The sequence below is a fragment of the Puma concolor genome, chromosome B3 (genome assembly GCF_028749965.1).
Source record: "Puma concolor isolate L17-30 chromosome B3, mPumCon1.1.hap2, whole genome shotgun sequence".
Classification (NCBI taxonomy): domain Eukaryota; kingdom Metazoa; phylum Chordata; class Mammalia; order Carnivora; family Felidae; genus Puma; species Puma concolor.
The window spans coordinates 45,553,931-45,579,815 of record NC_141672.1 but is presented as its reverse complement, the minus strand read 5'-3'; the positions used below and the strand labels follow the sequence as shown (position 1 = coordinate 45,579,815).

Below are 25,885 nucleotides of genomic sequence, written 5' to 3'. Positions count from 1 at the left end.
AGCAGTAAGAATCCGGGCAAGAGGCAGTGAGACCATGAGCTAAAGCAGGACCATGCAGATGAGAAAAAGGATGGATTCAGGGGTTATTTAGGAAGCACAAGGGACAGGACCTGGTAAGGGCTTGGGGAAGCGAGGAGGGAAGAGGAAGAGCTCTAAGATGGCCGAGAGCCCTTTAATGCATGGCGGGTTTGGGTGTCCTCCCAGTTCTGTGGTCTTGGGTTGCTCAGACATATAGGTACCTTAGTCACCTCCTCTGAAAACTAGGGATAACAGTAACGCACACTTAAGTTTGTTGGAGGAGGCAAATGACTTACTTAGCACCTGTAAACTGCTTATAATAGTGCCTGACACATTGTGTTTGATGCATGTTATCAGTTGTCACCACCATCATCATCGATATTGGGGTAGGAGAGCGGGAAACCAGGCAGGTTGCTGAAAGAGAGGAGGGTGAAGGGGAGTTCAGGAGGAATGGGAAGGAGGACCCAAGCAGCTAGCAGAGTGACTTCAGAAGGCTCAACAGCTTCTCGGGTCTCGTCCCCTGGAAAGAAAGACTTTATTTAAAGTGGGACTGAAAGTCATTTAATGAGCTCAAGAGAAATGGGATTAGGTGCAGCCTGCTTTTATTCAAGACTTGTGTCAACTGGTTATGCTGCTTTGATTATTGTTTTAAACATGTCCCAGGAGGGGGGTTGGGGTAAGAAACGAAGAGTTGAGGATGCTCACTTTTAATGGTGAAGCATTGTAAGCTATTCTTGGCCACAGTAGGAATCTCAGGAGGGTTGTGCCTAACAGATTTCTGAAACGATTAATGAAACCTAAGAGCAAGAATAACCTAAGAGGCACCATGTGAGGGCCATTAGCCTCGAGGCAGTGGAGGACCCTGCACGATCAGGCAGGGTGAAATGGCAGGGCAAAAACCACGCTCTCTCATTCCTGCAACCAGAGGCCTTTGACTAGGTTACATGGGAACAATGACAAATTTCCACTTACTGAATGCCTAAGAGGGTCCGGTATTTTACACATAACTTTAATCTTCTTGACTTCTCTGCGAGAGTTGTTATTACGATGCCCATTTTAAGAATGAGAAAACTGAGGACTGAAGAGGTTAAATACCATTTCCAAAATCCACCAACCAGGAAGAGGTAGAACCAGGATTCAAAACAGGTCTGGCCAAGATTTGGCTGTTTCCTTTTCACTGTGTTGTAGCTCATGACACCGCTGCTCGGGAATTTTATAGGCAGAGTTCTTGCCAGGGGGTGCTTTTCAGCTCATACTCTATCTGGAAGTTTACTTCCAGGAAGAACACAGTATAAATGCTCTATCATGTCTGAATCATGGGCAACACATGTGAATAGAATACTTCAACCTAACAGACATCTGTTGTGTGCGAATAGATGGTTTCTGATTCCCAAGTGGCCCTGGCCTCTGGGGAGTGGGTCTGCAGAGTGGGTGTTCAGCTTATTAAAGTTCCATTGGCCCTTGGTGTGGGTTTGCAGGGCCGACCTGAAGCTCTGAAGGAGTTGAGACCATGATGGAATTTCCTGCTTTGCCCCTTTAGGGACTGGAGTATGAGATCGCTAGCCTCGCTGCAGAGATGCATGTATGGGCTTGATTGTGTGTGGCTGATGTCTTGCATCCCAGCGTGTGAGTTTCGTAGGGTATCTTCCTACTGTGCTGTAAAAGAATTCTGGTCCTCCACAACATGGAGGTGGCAAGGGTGGTGTTTTCTTTAGAAGGAGGTATCAGGATAAAAACATTTCTGTAGTCCCTGATTTCGCTTTTTTCTTTCTCCCCAGCTTGTTATCTCATAAGACCTCAAAGGGACCTGGTGGAGTCTTGACCCCACCACGGAGCAGAGACAGAGGGTAATGCTCATTAGGAGGGCTGCCTGGGTGACATCTGTGGTGTCAAAGGTGTTTGCTCAGGAACAAAGTGCTCTTCATCCTGAACATCTGCTCAGTCTAGATGCTGGACCTATTTTTGGTAGCCAAGTACAGGAATTACTTTGCACCATCCCCAATAGATCTCATGAGCCTGTAATTGCTCTAAACCTTTATGGACTTGTGTGTGTGTGTGTGTGTGTGTGTGTGTGTGTGTGCATGAGTGAGCACGCACGCACTTTATAAGCTTGCTTAGATAATAAGTCTGATTTAGAGTCTTAAAGAGCTCCCTACAGATTTTTCTGCCCCTCCTCATGACTACTTGTCCCTCTTTTTCCACCAGGGTATAAAGTCTTTGAGGAAGAGAATCCATTCTGAACAAAGCTTGGTCTGAACATGGTTGTGCTCAGAAACTTGGGTGCCTGGGGGGTGGACAGAGAAACTCTCATAGGAACGGAAGGAATAGCAAGAAAGGGTGTCCTGTGGGTTTGCATGTGGCTCTAGGCTTGAGACCAAAGGTGAAGGAGGGCAGAAGAGGACTCTTGTAATACCAAGGTTCTTTAGAAGTGAAGTGTATGACAGATCATAAGCCAGGCCAAAATAGAAGACATAGCTGGAAGATAAGGATAATTGAACAAAGGAAAAGTATATTTAAATACTTACTAGCAACATGTTTTTCAGTTTCAGGGAAGAAATGCCTCTGAGCAGGTCCAGAAACCATAAATGGATATCTAAGCAAGTGGAAACCCCTCCTCAAAGGTGCCCTTAACAACAGCAGCAGCAACAGAGTCATGAAATTTTTACAGGCCTTAGCTCACACCAGGCACAATGCACAACTAGTATAAAAATATGACTCATTGAGTCCTTATTGCATCTCTGTGATACATGCGGTCTCAATCCCATTTCACACACAGAAATGGAGGCACAGGGTATAAGCCACCGGCTGGAAACCGCAAAGGGATGCACGGTGGCACCAGGCTTCAAATGCAGGTTCGACTCTAAACTCCTAGCTTGTTCTCTTTTCCCTGTTTTGATGAATAGGCTCCAAAGCAATGTCAATGTGAAGCAATTGGTGGTAGAATACACCCCGCCCATTTCACAGGGCTGTCATCAGGATACAGAGATTTTGTGTGTGAAAGCAATTTGGGGAACGTGCACTTCTATACAAGTTAAAAGCATTAATATTGTCATTGGGTCATGTAATTTTCCGACTCTGTTGATGGATTCTTAGTGTACGTCCCATTTGCAATCACTAGGGGGAGGCAACAGACAATGCATATAAGCAAACTTTGTCTTGGAAGGGAAGTGTATTTTTCTTGTAAATGATGCTCATGGATTTAAAATAGAAAAGCAAAGGTTTGTATTAGGGACTGGTAGCCATTCTCATCAAAGTTTGATCTTATGCTTTTATTGAAGTGTTTTCACAAAGGCATCTTAGACTCTCACGAATCCTTTTGAGTAGTGGGTGTTGCCCAAAAAATGAATGGATGATATTAAAGGCTAAGCATTGACTCTCCTTGTTCTCTGACTTGTTTTCTTGCCTTTTGTCTCCTTTGTGATCATTTCTGTTTTTTGTTTTTGTTTTTAGGTTCAGTTTTCTCCTTCTTTCTCTCCACTTCATTTCACTGCAGTAAGGTACATTCTTGACCCCTCTCATCCCTTTAATGGTACTCTCCTGAGCTGGCCTTTTTGACTGTTGTATATAGACCATTTGATGGCTATTTCTAGGTCATTGTCATCTGCATTTTTCTCTGATGTGTTCTTTTCTCCTTATGTTCTTCTAGAATTCTTCAGCTCCCTTCTACTAGGTGGAAGGCATATTGGATTAGGAATTCAAGCCCTGTTAGGAATTCAAGTCCTGTTGCATACCCCTTCCTTACTAGTTAGTTGACCTTAGGCCATAGTAGAATCCCACTGAGCCTTTGTTTCAGGGGTAATTATAATTTCCATATTTACCATCAGGCAAAACACTATTTTTTAACCTAGATTAATCAGGCTCTTGTCTCTACTGTTCAAGCAGAATTATCTAAATAGTCCATGTACGTTTCTACTTTGAAGTATTTCTGGGAGTCAGTCTCCAGGTACTCACAAAGAAGTCTCTACCTGTAGTGTCTGTTCTGTTTTGCCAGGTACAGATAATCCCCCAGCCATAGTAGATTCTTCTGTGGCTTCTCTGGAACCAAAGCTATATGGGGCTCTGTTGCTAAAGGAAAGAGTGGCTCTCTTACTTTTGTGTTACCACCTGTTAGAAGGGTCCCAAAGCAGCATTGTTAGAACTTCCATGTAGAGTTGCCTCTCTCACATCGAGGACTGGCTGGAGGTGGATTCACATAATAGCCCAGCACTCTTATCTTGAGAACCTCTATCTCCTTTAACAACCAAGGCCCAATCAGTTGTGTTGAATACCCCTACCCTTTAGGACGATTCCTACCTTGCTATATCCCTCTGAAAACAGGTTGTTTGTGAGGCAAAACAAAATTTCTGAATCCATCAGAGGACAAATCTTGAGTTCTTCCTATGAGACTTCCCATGCACATAGACTGTTGTTAGGCCTGTTCCTATGGCTCCTGAACATGTCTGAACTCCAGTGGTGGACAATGGGAAGTTCTGGCTGAATATGGGATCTCTGTTTTAGTTGAAACCATAACTATCCTCTTGTCCAGTCCTTCATGGTTCCTCTTCCTTCTTCCGCATTTCCCTCAATCTGTTTCTTTCATTTTAAATATCACTCTATGTGTTTAAAGAACAGCTGAAGGGGACATGTCAAAAGGACACATGATTTGTTTAAAGGGGTTCCCCTAACCAAATTTGGGACAATTGGAATATCAAAATGAATAATGACAGTAATGGATAGTAACACATTGCATTAAAAAAAGAATCTCCAGTCTACATTTATACTGAATAAAAGAGGAAGGGGTGAAGGAAAAGCCTTTCTTTGCAGGAGAGTGCCAATTAATAACTCTAGAGAAATGACCGAATTACAAAACCACCATTTTCCAACCACCATCATAATAATTAACTCGTGCAGGAATTACTAATGGATGCTAGAACCATTGGGTGAAGGGTAGCCACGCGGTTTCAAAGCATCATCTCCCAGATCACTTACTAATTACAAAGGGAAAAAAGCCCTATTATGATGAAGAAATCTGGCAGACACCAGCTTAACTAAGTGATCAAACAACATCACCAAGAAAGGACAAATCAACCTCATGGCTTCTGGTATGACACATGAGGATACAATGCCACCCCCATGGGATTCTTGCCAAAAATGTTGAGCCTGAATCTAATCAAGAAGAAACAATGAAACATCCAAATCTGGGGACATTCTGCAAAACAACTGGCCTAGATTCTTCAAAAATACAATGTCATAAAAGACAAAATGTCAAGGAACTATTCCAGAGCAAAGAGATTATCAAGACGTTTCAAATAAGTGCAATGTGTGATCCTTGATTGGATCCTGGATACTGAAGAAAAAGACTGTAAAGGACAGCATTAGGACACCTGAGGAAATCTGAATATGGCCAGTAATAGTATTATATCAATGTTAGAAATTATAATTTATATAATAAAGGGAAAATTAAAATTAAGTTAGAAATAAAGTGAAATAAAGTATCATGCATTATTTATGCATTTGTGTCTCAGAAAACTCATCTCAATGTTTTTCTAAAAGTCTCCAAATTTTATAGGCTGGTAAATATTCCTGTGATCCTAACTTGCTCCTTTTCTAATCTCTCTCAATTTTCTTTCCTTTATTTTTCAGTGACAGAGATCTCACAAAGAAGAGGGAAAATAATCAAGAAATGGCAATTTTAAGGGTAACTGGTATTATTAGCTGGTGTTTCCCTTTGAGACAATTGTGGGAGAGTCACAGCCTTTAATGGCAGAGGCCATTTCTGTTTTTGCTGGACAAGTGCTTGTATAGCACTGGATTTGTGTAAGACATTTTTACTTCCTTTGGGGCTTAAAAGGCTGCTTATTTGAAAAAACAGCATTTCCTTTCTTTGCTCTTTCAGGCTGAATACCCAGGGCAGATGCTAGAACAAGGGAGGCTCTATAAATGGTTCCTATGGATCGCATAGTTCCTTGGGCTATATACCAGGCTGTGAAACCTGCAGTTCCTTGCCAAGAGGAGAAAGGTTGCTATTTAAAAATCATCATCATTATTGCTATTGTTGTTTGAGTTCCAGAAGTCAAAAAAACCTGAAGGAGCATAAGACTGACTTCAATAACAATAGGATTGGAAAGACTGAATAACTAAGTAAGGGCAGTCTTTCTTGCCAAGTGCAAAATTTATTGGCTTTGGAGAAGCTTCTTTGGTTTTGTTTTTTGAGGTAGTAATAAATTGAATTTGATGTTAGGAGTATTTCAGAGAAAGGTACACACCATTAGAGCCCAGCACCAGAGGAGAGATGTCGATAGAAACTCCAGATAAGTCCAGGTGAGCCCAGAGCATGGGTGACCTGTGTTCCCTGATCTTGAAGACCTCAGAGGTGGAGAAGACACAGGTGATAGGGGGACAGCCAGGAGACCCCAAGGAAGCCTGGTGGAGTCCTGGCATCCCATCTTAGTGCAATGAGAATACCTAAAGGTCCCATGCCCCCTCGAAAGGGCAAGGAAGGGCTGAGAGAGACCCAGACTGATGAAGACACAGTATGCATTGACAATGATTTAAATTTGACAAGATTAAGTTCGCTGCCTTCAGCAAAATGGGGGCTCAGATACAGAAATTGATTTATATAAAATTAATGTTATACCTTGACAGTCTGAGTCAAAGGCTGTGAAATTTGGATGGCTATATCTATTTTGTTGGGCTTCGCTGGGGCCTGAACAAATGAGCAGGCATTGTTCTGGTGTTACCAAGAGTGGACTGCATCTGACTTTTCCTTGCCTGTGTTGCTCTGGATTAAAAGGCCTCCCAGGGCCGTGAGGCCAGATCCTCTATTTTAGCCCAGTTCTCCTGGCCCATGTGGAGATTCTGACCCAGAAAAGCTCTGAGTGGTTTGCAGTGGATCTTCCTCCACGTTTCCAGGGCTCACTCCCTATTCTCAGTCTGCATCCTGTGACCCAAGATAATGGATATGACTGTAAAGGTCCTGGGGACACAGGGACCCAAGGGTGCCCACGGTAGAAGACCATCCACAGTCCCTATGAAGCAGGAGGTTCTCTTCCATCCTGGGCAGCAGGAGCAGTTGCTACAATTTCTTTCAGCCATGCACATAACTTTCCTGGATGGTAGGGGTGGTCAGATGTGAGCATTAGGCAGAGGAGTTGCTGTGAGCACAAGCACAGTGCATCCTAGGGTAAGGGGAAGCAGGCAGGGGGCTGGGGGGCTGGGGGGAGAGGGGCAGCATAGAGTGGGGGGACACGGGGAGGGAGTGAGGTGGGGGTGGAGGGTGGGCATAGGCTTCGGCTGCCAGCTCCCATCCTCCTCGCTCCTGCATCTTGTATAATCTCTCTACAGTATAAAAATCTGTGAGGGGAGGCTGCAGCTCGGAAAAACCAGTAGCTCGGAGCTGTGGGGGCCTTTTGGTAATTGTGAAGGAATCACGCATGTGAGTGTGACTTTTGCGGACCCAAGAAAGTTACGTGGAAATCGGCAGCTTAAGTTGCCTTGTGGAAACTGCAATTCTGTTTGTATTCTGAGGCTTGGGGATTTTACATCTGGAATTACGAACTAGCCATTACCCAAGAGACTCACTGTTGTAGGAAACAGAATGCATCATTTGGGGAGGAGAAAATGGGATACCTCCTACATCCTCAGAAGAGTGTTGGCCAGTACCAAATGGCTCAAGGATGGTCATGGAGCCGGGGGCTGGCCTTTGGGGGTTGCAGCTATCTAAGGAGGTATTTGTCTATTTAAAAAAAAATTAATGTTTATTCATTTTTGAGAGAGAGAGAGAGAGAGAGAGGGCAAGGGCAGAGAGGGAGAGAGAGGGAGACACAGAATCTGAATCAGGCTCCAGGCTCTGAGCTGTCAGCACAGAGCCTGATGCAGGGCTCAAACTCATGAACCATGAGATCATGACCTGAGCCAAAGTTGGACGCTTAACCAACTGAGCCACCCAGGCACCCTGGGATTTGTCTACCTTTAAGGACTTACTCCAGCTCCTCTTCCTCAGCACTCTGCTGCCCTCAGCACTCCAGATGGTGACAGCTGGATCATGCCTCCCTGCACTCACCTTTTAATGGAGGGAGCAGCCATTTCCAGACGTGAAACATTGAAGGGTCAGAGCTCAGCCAGCCACCTATCCTAGAAAGGGTGCTAGGTGCAGGACACAAGCCAGCTGCCAGTTTCTTTACCTGGAAAAATGGGAGTGGGATGAAGGTGGATAAAGGAGGATGGCACATGGGAAAGGAGGTAAAAGATGCAGCTTATCATAAAGTACATTGACATGACAGCACAATGACAGTAAAGCAGGAGGAATAAATAAGTTTGTAAACAATAAGGTCAAATGCAGTCACAATTTACCTCCCAACTTTTTGGCAGCAAGGACAAAAAAATGAAGGATAATGATGGGCAAGAGAATTTCTATTTATTAATAACAATAGCTGGTATTTCTTGACTTCTAGGTGCTACTAAGGCACTTGCCAGAGAGAGAATGTCTCATTTCATCCTCACCACACCTCTATGAAGAGGTTCTGATTTTATGCCCATTTTTATACAAGAGAGCGCAGAGAGAGAAAGACATTACATAAGTGAGAAGTGGTGGCCTCAGTTACATTAGGCTGTCAGACTCCGGGGTCCAACCTAAAACCCTTGGCCTAATGCTGTGCTGCCTGCCTCAATATGTGGAAAAGGGCATGCATACTTCTTTTTGGCTTCTTGATATGCATCATCAAACCAAGAACTAGAGAGGAGTCCCACAATTGCCCACTGGGCCCAAACTGATTTCATTTGGTCAATATTATGTTTGTGGATGGAAAGTGGAAAGCCTGTCTCAGAGAGCAGGTGCAACAAGGCACTAGGCATCTTCCATTGCTGAAGGTCACTTAGAGAGGCAGAGGGGCAGGGAGCTCTTTGCTTCATGTTAGGCTGTAGAGAAGTCTCACTGTGAGAAACCTTGTGGTCACTGGAGGCACATATCTCGGATCTCTATCACACAACCTCCAGATTTTGCCGATTCCAGTGATGGGTTCAGAGTCCATGACAAGCTATGTTGAAAATCAGGAGCAAGGAATAATGATTTACTTTAACTAAATGTCATGTAGTTTTATCTGACACCTCTCAGGTGACCTCTTCTTCTCTTGGCCTTGTCTGCTAGACGCAGCTGCTTACTCCATCTCAGCTGTTGCGGTGGGGATCGACTCTGGCAAGGCTCCAGTGGGGTTCTCATACCCAGAGACTCTGTCTCCTCCCAGCACTTCTGGGCATGAATGAGCATCATGCCACAGGTGTGTGTGGTGGGTGTCCTAGCTTTCTCAGGGCAGGGGCCATTCATTGCAACTCGGAAATTCAGGGAAGTTCAATGGGCCACATTTTGGCCAGTAAGACTAGAGATGAGTAAATTGTCTCTCCATTCTTCTCTTCGATGGACAGCCCTGTGGTACATTGTTTTCCTCCTTGTAGCCTGACTGGAGATGTCATATGTGGCCAAGCAGGTACACCAATAAGACAATGGCTGTCTCTCTTTGATTCTTGTTGGGAAGTACTGGACAGCATAGTAAGACATGAACTTGCATTTACTTCCCACCCTTCCCTGACTCACCCTCCTTTCCTTCCACTTTATTGCCCTGGCATTGAACTTCTCAGCTAAAGCATTAGCCTTTAATCCTTGCCTAAGGAATCCAGGCTAAGAGTAATCTAACATGGGCTTTAGAGTTCAAAGGGAAGTTCCTTCTGAATTTTTCATCTAGGCCACTGTCCTATGCCATTCAGTTTTCAGGGAAGGGACTGTGTCCATGGTCCAGAAAGTCCAGGAAGCAGAACCCAACGGCTATGTGGAGATGCGGGCTTTGATCAGGCAGACTGATCTCCACTGACTGCCTGACAAGTTTGGGATGGGGAATTCAGAACCAGAGAACTATGACATTTCCCACTATCTTTCATTTCCTTGCTGTTTACCTGGACCTGCCTTGATGCCTGCATCTTCTCTCTTTTGTCTATGCACTGGCAGCTATGCTTTCTGCCTTTAAATCTGTTGTACTGAGATGATCCAAATTGCTGTGACTGAGCCTTACATCATTCCTTCCTAATAAACTAAATGATGGCTCAGCCCCCAAAGACTGCATATCTCTGTTGTGAATTAATGATAGTAGCAAGTTACCATTATAACTTTCCATTCGAATCACTCGGAATGAATTCCTCTGCTCTGATGTGACTGCCAAATTCTTGTGGGACTCTTTCACAGATGAATCCTAGACAACTGAGCATCTTGTTGGCAAACAGAGAAATAGGAACTGGAACTTTTTCCCCTATGGGGACTAGGAAAATGCTGACAGAAGTCCTGGTGTCCACTGATAATGCTACCTTTCTTTAATCACTTGGTCCTCTGTTGGCCCCTAGCTGTAGACAAGTCTCACTGTGAGAAACCATGTGGTCACTAGAGACACATATTTCAGATCTCTTTCTATTGGCTCTCACACAACAATGACATGACCTAAGATTTCATGAGCTAATGAATTTCTAAAAATCCAACTTAAGTCTTTAGGGTTTAGAAAATGTCCCCAAATTCTGTAGATATCATAATGAAAATACCAGAGCAAAGCCGCCCCATAGCAAAGTTGCTGAACCTCCATTCCAAGCTAATGATGAGGGGCTGTGTTGGTAATGTCAGTATGAAAGAAGCTGCCTTATTTGGGAAGAGAAAGGATTAGCTCATAACTTCAGAGTCCCTTAGGCTGGGTCAGATTGCAGATAAGATGGGGGAAGGTCTTTGAGGGTCAGGGAAAGGAACCCAACAGCGTATGATCCATGGTTTTGTCTTTTTCCACTTCAATCCTGAGGCAGAGAGGTACATTGTGAGGTCTATGCCCCTCAGACTGAGACGGGAGCTTCTCCTGGAGTCAGTGCTTGGAGGACAAGTCATTTAAAGTGATCCTCCCTGGGATTTTCAAAGAAGTTCCTTTTGGGCATATGGTGACTGGGGGCTCTGGCCTCAGAAGCAGCATATGGTGTCACCTGGGCCTGCCCTGGAAGGAGCTCAACAGTGGAAAGAGTTAGGGATGATGAAAGGCAAGGAACTGTGGTAAAAGTAAGGCACAGAGATGTCCCATGATGTCCAAAGATGAAGCATCAGTTTCTACAGAGAAGAGCTGCCCTGGTCCAGGAGTCAGAAGCAAGCTGAGTTCTGAGACCCCATTGCCCAAACCTTGGGTCTCTTTTCTCCATCTGTCATCAGTGCTGTCTCCCATTCTCCTTCCTGGCCAGTGAAACTCCCTACCCTTGTCTAGTCCCTAGGAGACAGAATAGGTTAGGGGGCCTCACAGAAGGGTCCCCAGACAGGAGCTTCTAGGATCAACATGACCCCTTTAGATGCTGGAGTCTGGGTTCTTCTGGTGCCACTTATTGCTTAATGGATGAAATCAGAACAGCACAAGCCCGTTTCATTTCAGGCTGTGTATGTTGCAGGGACAACCAGGATGAAAACGGTTTGATGCATTTGGAGTCAAAGACTTTTTGCTATAGGATTCATTTGGGATCATAGACCTGTACACAGAGATCATTTCCCAGTGTTTTATTGGTCATATCTTTGGTGCCAGAGTGTCTGACTACTGTTTTGTCTGGAGATACATCCATAATTGACTACAGACAATTAAGCCTGGGGTCTAGTTTCCCTCTCTCTGTGGACTCAGCAGGACTGTCAGCTGATAGGCCATCACAAACCTGGACACAGATACAACCTCTACTCAAGCTTCTTTGATCTCTCAACTTCCTTCAGCCTGTGTGAATCTTTCAATAGCTGGGTTTAACCACTTCTTTAAAAAAAAAAATTAATGTTTATTTTTGAGATAGAGATAGAGAGAGAGAGAGAGCATGAGTAGGGGAGGGACACACAGAGAGAGAGACACAAAATTTGAAGCAGGCTCCAGGCTCCGAGCTGTCAGCACACAGCCCGACATGGGGCTTGAAGTCACAGACCAGAGATCGTGACCTGACCTGAAGTCAGATGCTCAACCAACTGAGCCACCCAGGCGCCCCTGGGTTGAACCATTTCTATAAAGACAGCTGGGTAAGTTCCTATGAAATAAGGTGACAAGATAGCATTTCCATGGTGGCATCATTCTGTTTTTCTACCTGTTTTGTTAATTTCTCTTCTCCTTCTTCCACGTGGCTTTCTTTTTTTAATGTTAATCAAGTAAGGGCCCCAGTAGGCTGTTGAGGCACTCAGGTTCACTGGTTCTTCCTGGAGTGATGAGGGGTAACTAATGTTCACTGTCAAGAAAGGAAAATACCTTCCTCTGGAAACCCAGAACACTGCTATACACATAGCTGCTTCTCTTTTGTGGGGGGCAGGGTTCTGGCATTCTCTTTAGTTCTCATCACACTGTGGGGCTTTCAGTGACAGAGAAGGCACTTAAATGGCAAGTCACCTGATTCAGGCCAAACTTGTCCTCCTTCCCACCCCCTGTTCTGGGGAAGAGGGGCAATGATGTCTCTACTTGACATCCTCCTTGGCACTGGTATGTGGGTCCCCTTAACCATTAGGCTCTGGGGAAACCCAAGGCCTTGACTTCCAGACTCAGCATAGTGGGGAGGGATTCCAGATAAAGAAGTCAGAGCTATAAGGATGACCTGGCAGTTTCCCCCAAGCAGCAGGGGGCAAGGCAGGGGGCTACAGGGGGTGGGTTGGCATGGGGAAGGGAGACAGCTTAGTTAGGCTTCCTAGAGATCCTCAAACCTCAAGAAAAGGGTCCCACCTCCTACAGCTCCCCTAAGGACAGTGGTTAAATATGGGATGGGTGGGAGAGCCACCAAGTACGTGTAGAGACACCCCCTATCCCATGCAGCTGCTGGGCCTAGTACAGTGCTGGGCACAGAGACGATGCTCAATAAATGTGTTCTGAGTTAGTGAATAATCGTAACAAAGAGAGTGTGAGGGACAAAGGACATGACCTGGGGCACCTTGGCCTAGGCTGTTCATTCAGAAAATAGCAGTTTAAAAAATGTAAAAATCCTTTCCCTCCATCCCTCCAGTTTATGGGCCCAGGAAAGAGGTGAAAGAAGTGTGTCCCTCCCAACCCTTCTTTTTTCCCTTCCCCTAAAAATCTATGTATACATATACATATGTATATGGCACCACAAAGCGGTCCTCCCTATGCCCCTAGACCAGGAGCTGGGGGAGCCAAGGCCCAAGGCCTTGGGGGTAGTCAAGGTAAATGTGAGGGGTCAGGGCTTGGGTGATGTGGGGAGCGGCCATAAGCTGCTAAGCCTAGAGAAGCTGGGCTCTTTGGTCCTGAAGGACAGACCCTTCTGCCTTCACAAGTGGTAACAGATCTTCTCCCCTCTCTATCCTCCTAGGCAGAGATTGGTGAGGCCTGTATCAGTTCCAAGGGAGGAGGTGGAGACTGGTTCCTCCCCTACCAGCCTAGACTGCAACAACCTGGAAACTGTTCAAGGCAAGGGCTGAGGGTTCATGGGCCCTGGGAAAATCAGGTGGGGAAGAGAGCTCTATTATGCAAGACACCTGGTGTCAACTGTTCCAGGGCTGGGGGCCCAAGACATGGGGCAGTGGGTACCCTGCCCCCTCCCCCAAATAGAACCGGAAAGGGCCAACGTGCCCAATTTGGCAGCAGTAAAGATACAGAAAAGGGAGAGCAGCACCCAGGACCCCACTGGATCAAGAAGAAGTAAGTTCTAAGGCACTGACAAGAGGACCCAGGGGCCCAATGCCCTCCGTGCAACCTGCTGTCCCCTTCGCAGCCTGGCCAGGCTGGTGGAGAGAGCCCACTTCCCCAAGATGCTGAAGCAGCGGTGGCCACTGGGTTATCTTAAGGATGAGTCTGCATTTGGGGCGCCTGGGTGGCTCAGTCGTTGAGCGTGGGACTTCGGCTCAGGTCACGATCTCACAATTGGTGGGTTCCAGCCCCCCTCCTCCCTCTGTGCTGACAGCGTGGAGCCTGGAGGCTGCTTCAGATTCTGTGTCTCCCTCTCTGCTCCTCCCCCACTCACGCTCTCTTTCTCTCTCAAAAATAAAATACACATTAAAAAAAAAAAAAAAAAAAAAGGATGAGTTTGCGTTGTGAGGGGTGTGGGCCCTGGTCTGGGGCAGGTCTTGGCTGCCCGGCCAGAGCTGCCCAAGCACTGAGTACGCGGCATCCTCGCGGCTGGGCTGCTCGGAGAGGGCAGGAGGTCGTGGAGCTCCGCGTCACTCCTGTTGCCAAACCAGTGGTCCGGCGCTGTCTGCACGGAAGACGTAGGGGGCGGGCGAGCTGTCCGGGATAAGCACGCGCCGCAGGTCTCGGGCCAGCCTGCTCCGGTCCTGGGGGCAGACACGCCACCCGCGAAACAGCTGCGCCCAGAAGGCCGCATGCGCCTGCAGCAGGTCCGCTACGGAGTCTGCGCACTTGGCCAGGCTGGCAGTGAACGGCGTGCTCTCACAGACCTCGCGCATTGGCTGCAGGAACTCATGCGCTTGGGGCCACTTCAGCGAGTAGACCGGGTGCCAGCCCTGCAGTTGCCACAGGGATGCTGAAGTTGGCCTTGTTCACTGGCTTGAAGGGGCTGTGCGCCTGGGGCTCATCCAGGGCGACGACTTCGCAGATCTTCCGTGTCCTGGGCCTTGGCCTCAGGGAGCAGGTAGTAGACTGGGGTCTTGGGGACAGTGCCGTTTTCCTCCACCAGCAAGAGCCCTGCATCGTGGCCAGAGGAGCAGAAAGCGAGGGGGAGGATGTCCTGGTTCCGGGGCTTCTGAGAAGCGGCTGACTTCTGGTCACTTTTGCCCTATAGCGGCCTGCACCTCTTCCTGCGATCTGAGTAATGGTGGCGGAGCGAGGCCAGGGTCTGGCCCCGGCTCCTGGCCTCCTGTCACTCTGGGCTCCGGCCAGAATTGGGGCCCGGAGGAGACAGACGTTTTCTGATACTTATGGTGGCAGGGAAGCCGGGTTTTCAGGAGGAGGGGAGGGAGGGGGCGTGGAGGAAACACCATTACAACAGGGACTTGATTTCCTGTGAGGCAAATGCAAACATGGAACCTCTATAGCTGCCTCTTTGATGGGGCACACTAGACACTGACTTTTCTTATAATCTGGGCATTTCCTAGAACAGGGGTGCTTTTGAACCAACTGAGCCACCCAGGCACCTCTAGAGGGGCACTTTTTAAAGAATCAGACCCTTGCTGGGGCACCTGGGTGGCTCAGTCCCTTAAGCGTGGGGCTCTTGATTTCGGCTCAGGTACTGATTTTGGTTGCTGAGTTCTAGCCCCACCTGGGGCTGTGTGCTGACAGCGCGAAGCCTGCTTGGGATTCTCTGCCTCCTTCTGTCTCTGCCCCTCCATGCTTGGGCTTTCTCTCTTAAAAATAAATAAACATTTAAAAAAAAAGGTAAAGGAGCAGACTCTTCCTCAAGGGAAAAACCATAGCCCCAATGTATTAAACAGATGAAGTAGATGCCTTGGTTGAGGTGGGATAGAGGCCCACCCTCTTGACCTTCTCTTTCCCCTGTCTTGGCAGCAGTCTGTGAGCCCTTCTGGGAAACCTGGCACTTAGTGGAACAGTGAAAAGGTACTATGCCAGCAGGAAGTGTGAGCTGATATACTTGGTATTTATTGGTAAGATCATGATACACTTAAAGAATATATGTATCATCAGTTTGAGAAAAACAGTTTTAGATACTGATGGTACAGGGGCTATGGCCCCTATACAAGGCCATTTGAGAGTTAGAGTTAGTTCCTGCCTAGAGGGAAGTGACAACTTAAGTCTGAAAACAGACACATAGTTATGTATATGGTGGTGGTGCTGAGTTCCCATTTCCAGCTGGGCCACCATGACCTAGCCCAGAAACACAAAGGTGTGAAGAATACCACTTGTCGTCTTGAGAGCCACCAGTTCTGTCCACCATTTTAGCAGGAGAGTTTTCTTCTATCATTTCTGAATCAAGCCTCCTGGACAGGCAGAAAGTCAAAGGGCTTCATTTTGGGTTACCTCGACCCTCTGTTGTTGTAGCGACACTGGTCTGTTCCTTTTGACTTGAAAGTTGTTGATAACAAATTGATACCTTTGGTGACTGTTACATAATTGTTTTAGGGTATTTGAATTTGGACTGATTCTACCTCACTCTTAGTTTTTGCATCCCATATGTTTCTGATTCCCATTGCTAGAGCATGCTATGGACCATTCACTAACTTTCTGGGGCCGAGCCTTTCTCATCATGCACAGTTGAGGTGTGGACAACACTTAGAAGTGTGTGATCTGAGAGTTGTTGACTGACAAGGCCTTATATGTGACACTAACATACCATAGCCAACTGGTGTTACCCCTGCAGCTTCTACTTAGCTATAGTGATGATACACTTACTTACAGCCCCCTTTGTCATGTGAAAGAAAAAAGGGACAAGGGCTTGAAGGTAGCTTATGGGCTTAGTCTGATAAATCATATCCCATTAATTTCCAAATATTACCGAGAAATCAGGAAGGGGAACCTGTAAGAACCTAGTAAGAGAACCTAGTAAGTTCTATTAATTCATGGCCAAGTGATTACTAATTGGTTATGTATTTTGAAACACAGAGAATTACATTTAATGTTTTCTTCATCTGGAGAGAGATTTGTTTTGTTTGACAGATCACGACATCTGGAGGACCATTTGTTCCTTCCTGAAAATTCATAGATACGGAGGTTTAAAATTTCTTTTAGGTGAGCATTAAGATAATAGGTACTAAATTATACTTCCAATTTTTTTGTCTTATAGCATGGAAATCGTACCTTTCGGGCCTGATGGAGCTTGCCTGCTTTGTCCATTGGGTCTCCCCCTTCTCCCTGAAGGTAAGCATGGATTCCCTCTTCTGCCTATATCCTATGACACCTCCCTAAAACACTTTGTTCAATAAAATGTCTTCCTTGGCTTATAAAAAGGCAGTGGTGCAATGAGGTTCAGTATTCAGAATCTGGCACACATATTTTGTGTTAAGGGGGTGACAGAGTTGAAATGATGAATTTCATTTATGATGGGGTTGTTGTTGACTAGCACAGGAAGAGCATCAATTTGAGTTTTCTTCAGTTGCTGATGATGAATTGCTATTCACTCATTTAGTAAATATCAGTTGGCCCCCTCTATGCTCCGATCTGCCCCTTTTCTTCTGCTCTTTATATGTTCAAGAACTTATCTGTTGGTTAATTGTCTGGTGCTAGGGAGTTGCTGAGTATAATAATGGAGAAGAATAAAAACAGTATGCCAAAATGAACCTACAATTCTTAGCATGGCCTTTGAACTTATGGGGCAATTTCATCAGCCACCGTTCCTTTTTCCTGATAAGCGGGATTTCAAAAATAATGACTATTGATTAGAGCCATGGTGAAGAAGTTAAGAACGTGGGTTTCAGAAAAAGATGGTCTGCGCTTGACTCCACACTCTGCCACTTACTATTTAGGGCCCTTTAGGCAGGGTACTTCACCTTATGGTGCCTCAGTTCCCTGAAAAATGGGGTGATATTACCTACCTACCTCGTAGTGTTAGTGTGAAGATTAAATGAGATAATCCTCTAAAAGTTAATAGAATAAGACCTGGCATAGGGTAAATTCTTAGTAAATGGTAGCCGTTATTATGGCTCTTATATTTGTAATCATTTTTTTGATTTCTTTAATTTTCTTTCATTGTTATGCAAAATATAGTTCTGAAGCACAGTCATGATATAGGAATAGTGAAAACAGTCTTTGGCTTACCTGACCCTTGTCTAAAAGCTTGCTGCCAAAGACGCTATTCTGGGGTGCAGTATATTGTTCTCCCTTCTGGCCTCCACGCATAAAAGGTAGGAGATAGCAGTGAGACATAAGATTATGTTGGAAGTCAGGAGAGACCAAGTTGGATGTTAACACCTTCTTGACTGTAGAACAACTTTGGCTCAATTCTTCAATCACCTTCAGGTCACTTTTCCCCATGTACAAAACTGAACTGTTAGGAACCACAGTAGGTGGCAGTGAGAGCCTTGAGACATGTATATATTGTGGTTTAATTTATATTTTAAAGAATTTTGTAAATAATATGCAAATGAGCAAAAGCACACATCTCTGTGAACCCACTAGTCTCATTGGAAGTCTTTTTTTTTTTTAATTTTTTTTAACTGGAAGTCTTTTAATGTAGTAAGAAACAAAAGCTTATCATTTACTGAGTTCCAAGTATGTGCTAGTTCTATTACCTCATTTATTCTTCACAGCAACTTCATGAGTAAGTTGTATTATTCCCATTTTTCAGATAAGGAATCTGAGCCTCCTAGAGTTTAAGTGATGTGTTTAAGTTCACATGGTTAATGAGAAGTGGAGAGGGATTCAAAGCTGGACTTTCTTAAGCATTGCCTCTGTAGTAGTCATCAGTGCTCTTTACTTCCAGGCCAGAAGGTTTAATTGCTGATGCAAGATTCTCCTTCTGAAAGGGTGATTGGCTGCTCTTTCAGCCTGTGTCCTCAGGTTACTCTGATGAGCAGAATGCTCTGGCAGCCTGAGATGGACATGTGGTTTGAGCATGAAATAAACCTTTGTGGTTTTTGGTCATTAAGGTGTTGGGGTTCTTTGTTACTGCAGCACAACCTGCCATATCTTGGCTAATACATGCTCCAAAAAGATGATTAATACTGATAACTAAATTATCTCTATAATTTTCTTGTTTGTCAGGTAGAGGCAGCAGGCTGAATGGTCTTTGGGAGAAATAATGGTTAAATGTTTCTCATTGCTAATGAGATAGGCCATGGGTTGAAAGGAACTCATAATTTTTTCAGTGTTTTCTTTCCCTTCTTCTGCCATTTTTTCCTCTGCTTTCTACTGCTTTCATTCCTTGCCCTGGGCCTCCTTCTAGTCTCTATACAGCTTGAATGCCTACTGCTTAGTACCACTCAAATATTTTTTGGAATAGGAAGGAAAATTCAGAATCCAGAAGAGCACCGTGTTGAATTCCAAATTCTCTTCCTTTTGTTGACAATTTGGTTAAAAAGATGATGTTTATGGAGTTTACCTTACTTTTCACTAAACAAAGCAATCGTAGAACTCAATTTCTTAGTTTTCACATACCTTCAAAGTTCTTTTCACCCCATTTCTCTGGGTACCACATCTATGTGGTTTGAGGAGGAATCTTGGCTAGGATGCTTGTGCAGGAAGATTAAATTTCTAGCTGAGCCCATCTCTGTCTGTCATCCAATTATCATCAATAAATATTTATCGGCTAGCAACCTCCAGTGGAGCTCTGGATATTAGGCTTCTGTGAGTCCCAGCTGATCATTATTAATTCAATGAATGTAGTTGTAAATTGGCTAAGAACACACAAAGGAAGCCATTACATGTGCTCTTGTCAATGTAGGCTCACTCCATTGAACGATGTTTTAGATCTGCTTTTGCCTCATTTTAAGAAAATATGAGATGCTGTTTGCTTCAAACTAAATGCTCCTTTAGTTTCTTGCCCAAATATTAAGCAAGAATAAGGCAGGTTGGAAGGGCCATCTCTGGAATGTATTGTTCTAAATGACTTGGGAGTTTACAGGGTCACTTTTTGAGCTAATGTGAATTGGCAGGCAAAATGCTTTCCACTGAGATGAATTATGTGCTTAGGGTCACCTGGTTTTTTATTTGAGTTAGACAGAGAAGTCAGAAGTAGATAGAAATGAAATGACCCATTATCAAATAATCAATGAAAAAGCTACACTCCTGCAATGTTTCTGGATCAATATACAAGTTACCTTTCAGAAAGATGAATTATTCTTGAGTAGTTCAGAGCAAAACAAAGCTCACTTCCAGCCATACTCCCCAAACGCATTACGTGTGAAATCAGAGAAAGAGGGCATTAACCTACCAGAGACAAGAAAGAGGGGTGCTCTCCATGCAGTAGCCTTTCCAAAACAGTGCCTGGTGAGGGTATTCTTGGGAACGTGGTTTGGCAAACATTGATGCCGAGACACAAGCTGCTGCAGGTTGAGGGGATACTATAGATGAAGGTCTGGGGAAAGGACGTGTTCCTACCTGGAGGGCAGGAGTATAAGCTGGCAAAGACTTTCTGAAAGGCAATTTTGCGCTATTATCAGAATTTAAATTTCTCTACTCTTTGACCTAGCAATCCAATTCTTAGAATTTATTCTACAAATAAAGTTCCATATGTATAAGGATGTTTCTCTTTTGTGATGGTAAACACATAACACAGCTTGAAAATGTCCATCAAAAAGGGAATGGTTAAGTCAACTGTAATTAATCAATACTGTTGAATATTATCAGCCACTGAAAAATGAGGTAAATATATATGTTCTGACATATGACCTTGGGGAAGTTATGAAGTTCCTCTTACTGTTTGAAGTATCTCATTTGTAAAATGAGTATAGTATTTAATAAGTATTAGTTGAATGACAGGCTAAATGACTGTATTTGTGTGTGTGTGTGTGTGTGTGTGTGTGTGTGTGTATGTTGTACATGCACAATTTCTTTTTTATTTTTGGAAGGACTAAAATTTATAAAAGTAACTGAGGAACCCAGGTTTAGCATCCCTAGATCCTTATCTGGGAGTCGAGGGTGGTAGATGGAGAGACAGAGGAGGAAGGAAAGTAGTCTTTATTGAAAACACACAGTATGCTAGGCTATCTGTTATATACTTTATATAATCATATTATTTAGTTTTCACAATCATCTGAAGTAGGAGCTGTTATCTTCATTTTACAGATGAGAGTAGTAAGGCTCAGAGAAAACTTACCTGAGGTCATACAGTTGCGAGAAGCAGAGGAAGGCTTCCAGTTTAGGTCTAATGTCAAAGCCATGCTTCCCACCATCTCCTTTTAGGCCGAGATCATATCTTAGTCACTTCTGAATATTTGATGTTTAGCGTAGGACCTGACTCCACGATGCTTGTTACATTTAAAAAAATATTTGCTAAAAACATTGAGGATGCTAACATAGATCACCCTTGCTTTATATTCTTTAATATGTGGGAATATTATTATGATACTTTCTTTAGTGTATTTTTCTGTAATTATCTTATCTTACCTTTATCAGTCACCATAGGCTAATTTCTGCTGCGATAATAAACGATTCCAAAACTCTCAGAGGACTACTCTTTTGTTACGTGTACTTCCTGGATAGACTGCCACTCTGCTCCACGTTGCCTTCATTTCAGCATGTAGGCTGAAGAAGCAGCCCTTTCCTGGGACATTGTGAGTCTCACGGGAGAGGAGATGAGGGATGGAGGAATTGTGCAATAGCCTGCAAAGCTTCTGCACAGAAGCAGCACATGTCACTTTCATGCACATTTCACTGGTCAAAGCGAGTCAGATGGCCAGACATGAACACAGTAGGGTGGGAAGAGTATAATCTTCCCATAGGGAGAGTCTGTGTTAGGAGACCCCTTGAGGAGCAGCGGGTAAGTGGGGTAGGTAGCAGATATTTTGAAGAGGAATGCACTATACCTCATTACCCTAGGCAAGATAAAATTTAAGTGTGTATTTGCTAATAGGATTAAAATAGACACTGTCTTGGGGCGCCTGGGTGGCGCAGTTGGTTAAGCGCCCGACTTCAGCCAGGTCACGATCTCGTGGTCCGTGAGTTCGAGCCCCGCGTCAGGCTCTGGGCTGATGGCTCGGAGCCTGGAGCCTGTTTCCCATTCTGTGTCTCCCTCTCTCTCTGCCCCTCCCCCGTTCATGCTCTGTCTCTCTCTGTCCCAAAAATAAATAAACGTTGAAAAAAAAAATTTTTAAAATAAAATAGACACTGTCTTAAAATAGACACTGTTTTCTACTTCTGTGTATATATATATATATATATATATATATATATATATATATATATTATATATATAGAACTTATACTTTATTGATTCTTGTGCTTTTTTTCACCATTTCACTTTTATGGCAGTCAGTCTGATCCCAAATCAGCAGTTCTCAAAATGTGTAGAGGGAACTCTGAGACCCTGTCAGGGGTCTGTGAGGACAAAACTCTCTTAATAAGAATACCAAGTTGTTATCTCCATTTTCACTCTCATTCTCTCATGTGTGTGTACTGGGGATTTCCAGATGTTACATGACAAATAATATGGGAGCACTCTGAATATAGGAGCAGATATGAGAATCCAGTTATCTATGATGAAGCCAGGCATTAAAGAGATGAGCAAAAAATGTTTTTTGTTTTGGAAAATCTAGTGCTTTATAAAAATTTTAACATATAATAGGATTCTTCTTAATACAATTAGCAAATACATACTTAAAATTTTCAGCTTTAATTTCTAATATAGCAAATGTCAATACTCATAGCACATCTAAACAGTAGCTCTTTGGGATACTTAATAACTTTGATCAGAATATAAAGGAGTTCTGAGAACAAAACATTTGAGAACTTCCATCCTAAAATGATGTGACAGTCCCTGCCTGTCTCAATAAGAGTATTAGTGGAAAGATCATTAAACACAGTTAAAGTTTCCTTAGCTATACTGAAGATAGCATGGAGCCCAGTGGATTCCAATAAATACTGTTATTTTTCATAATCATCACCAGTGTTCCATATCTTGTACCTCCTGAAGGAGAGAGATGATTAGTTTGTTAAAGAAGATTGGTTGCATGAATTATTTCCAGCCTTGCAGAAGTTCACAGCTTGATGTTACACAGTAATGAATAAGAAAAATGGTGGTACATAACCCTGAAAAGAAAAATGCCGCTTTCTAATAAGAGGTGCTAGTAATTTAACGTTGTCTTGGAACTTTATCATCATGTCTTGCTAGCTTCAGCACAGAAGAACTGAAAGCAAACCACACACTTACACTGATGAATAGTAATAATGAAGACTACTTTGTGGAGAGCCTTTATTCAGGCTCTATAGTGTTTTTCATGTATGAGCTAATTAAGCTTACTTTCACATTTATGACCAAACTCAGTGAGTTTTTCTTTTTTTTAAATCTTCCCCCTGCTTTTTTGAGTTTGCACTTTGCCAGTACCCTTCTCCCCAAAGAGGTATCTCCTAATAAAAGGACTTAAGTTTATGGTCAGAATCTTTTATCTCTGTTGCAGAATCCTTAATCAAATAACCTTGTTCTGAAAGTTAGTTCTGAAAGGATAGCTCTGAAGGGGCATCTGGATATGTACACGTGTGTGTGTGTGTGTTGGTATTTAATACCATAAAGAACTTTGTTTCTTCTGAGAAGCAGAAGAAACCAAGCAGCGACAGGTATGTAACATGCTACATTGCATTTTCTGCCTTGGCTTCCTGGAAGCTCAGTCCTTACCTGGTATTTACCTTTGGTGATTTTTTACTCTTTTTTATTGCAAGTTACTTCCATTTGGGGAAGCAGGCACAAGATATAATATTATTAAAGGAACGATGACAGTAAAACTAGTCAGGTGAAGGATGGCCTTTAAACATAGGTAGAATCAGTAACTATAACATTTGAAAGGCTTAGCTAGGACAGGAATTCCTTCTTGAGTACCATGTATCCACCACTATTACCTGAAATTCCTTCCATCACGGTCCCTCCTGTCAAGTAAGGTATTTAGTCTTTAGAAGGCTGCTATGTTACAAAGAAAACATGCTACTGGGAGGAATCCTACCTAAACCCATTGGTCCTTATTGAGGCCATGGCAAGGGTGTGTTCATCTGCCTGGTCAGGCTTGAGAACATAGTTCTGAGAAGATGGGACGGGAGCATGAAATTACTGCAAACAACAGGCGGGTCATGTGGGGCTATCAGGCATCCCAAGAAAACATGAAGAGCTGGCATTGTGGCATATGGACTGGGGAAAGGTTGGGCTAACAACGTGGAAAGGGAATGAGTATTACAGTTCATCATTTCACCGTCTTACTGATTAAGAGACTATGGCAGGTATGGACAGAGGGGGAGAGTCTGGAAGGAGCTTTGGTCATTTAAGAGTTTGGTTGGCGTTCTGCTGGTTCTATAGAGGGGTCTGCTACAGCAATGGCTGACACTTGCAAAACTCACATTTGTCCTCTTGTCTAATTGCACTAACCACTAGAATGTTACTAGACAATAGTAGAGACATGGACAACTTTCGTTCTTCTGGATTTTAACAAGTATTTCTATAGTTATGCACCATTAAGTAATAAGCTGCTTCTTTTGAGATCTACATATATATTTATCCTTCCTTAAATATACATGTTATTTATTATGTTACCACATATAATATAACCACATGTTCCTAGATACATATTATCCTACCTTACTATGAGTTTTTATGAGGAATGAGTATTAAATTTTACTAAATTCTTTTTTAGGATTGTATTTATATGATCACATAGTTTTTCCCCTTTGATCTATTAATGTAGGGATTTATATGAATAGATTACAAAATTTTTAAGAATTAAGTTTATTTATTTTGAGAGAGACAGAGACAGCGGGAGTGGGGGAGGGACAGAGAGAGGGAGAGGGAGAATCCCAAGCAGGTTCTGCACTGTTCAGCACAGAGCCCAGTGTGGGGCTTGAACTCACAAAACTGTGAGATCATGACCTGAGCCGAAACCAAGAGTCAGACACTTAACTGACTGAGCCACCCAGGCGCCCCTGAGTGGATTTCTTAATATTGAATTATTTTTGTATTTTTGGAATAGAAATTCCCTGATACATTGCTCTTTCAATGTTTTGCTGCATTTTCCTTGTTAAGGTTTGCCAAGTTTTGAAGTCAGTAGTATTTGAACTTTTTGAAAAGAATTGAAAATCTGTACTTCTTTCTCTATGCCTTGGAACAGGTTTGGGTAACCATGGGAATTATCAGTTTCTTGAAAATTTAAGAGAATTCATCCCTGGAGCCATCAAGGACAGCTTTTTTTGTCAGGGGCAGTTATTTGAAATTTTTATAATTGCTGTCAAACTTATTGACCTTTTTCTTATATCACTTTGGTGAATTTTGATATACTTTTTCCTAGACAATCTTTCATTTTATCCAGGTTTTCAAATTTGTTGACACAGAGCTGTATATCATTCTTATTTTATTTTATTTTTTAAGTTTATTTATTTTGAGAGAGACAGAGACAACATGAGTAGAGGAGGGGCAGAGAGAGAGGAAGAGAAAGAGAGAATCCCAGGGAGGCTCCACACTGCCAGTGCAGAGCCCAATGTGGGGCTCCAACCCATGAAACCGCAAGATCATGACCTGAGCTGAAACCGAGAGTCGGACACTTAACCGACTGAGCCACCTAGGTGCCCTGAGCTGTACATCATTCTTTTATTATTGCTTTATATAACATCATTTTTAAAGTGTGCATAATATTCCATCATGTGGATGTGCCATAATTTATGTAACCAATTCTTATTATTGGACATTGAAGTTGTTTCTGAGAGTATCTTCTATTTTAGATAATGGTCTGAGAAACAAACTTGTAGGCTAATCTTTGTACCCATTTTACTAGTAGTTTTAAGGTAATTGACTGATAAGTGAAGCCAGTTTTTTCTTCTTGAGTCCTACTGTCCACTCTGCCCTCCTCCCACCTCTTGATGAGAGAAGTTGTTATAACAAAGCGACCTGGCCTTTGAATTCAAATCTTATCTCTGAAGTTTAATAGATCGGAACTTTAGGGAATGAATTTCTCTACACTTTAGTTTTCTCTTCTGGAGAGTGCAGATAATGATAGTAATTTCAGTACTCAGTACAAGGAATGGGAACCCTTCCAAATATTTTAAGCAGAAAGGGATTTAATACAGGGAATTTATGTACTTATGCAATTGTTGGCAAGGCTGGAGGAGCAGTCACTCGTCTGGATCTCCTGGAATGATTCCCCATAACAGAACTGACCCACCAGGGGAGCCCGTACCTCTGAAGCCACCACAGGAACTGTTGAGTTCAGGAACATACAACTTGTTCAGGAACAAGGGTGTCATGTTGTCATTGCTTCTGCCTCAGGTGCCCGGGAAGCTGGAGAAGGACTACAATGCTGCAGAAAACATCTCACATTTCC

General features: G+C 43.6%; 1 pseudogene; it reads right to left on the bottom strand.

The window, feature by feature from the left end:
• Positions 1 to 371: 371 nt before the first annotated feature.
• LOC147579945 (carboxy-terminal domain RNA polymerase II polypeptide A small phosphatase 1-like) lies at positions 372 to 25,808 on the bottom strand (annotated as a pseudogene).
• Positions 25,809 to 25,885: the final 77 nt, after the last annotated feature.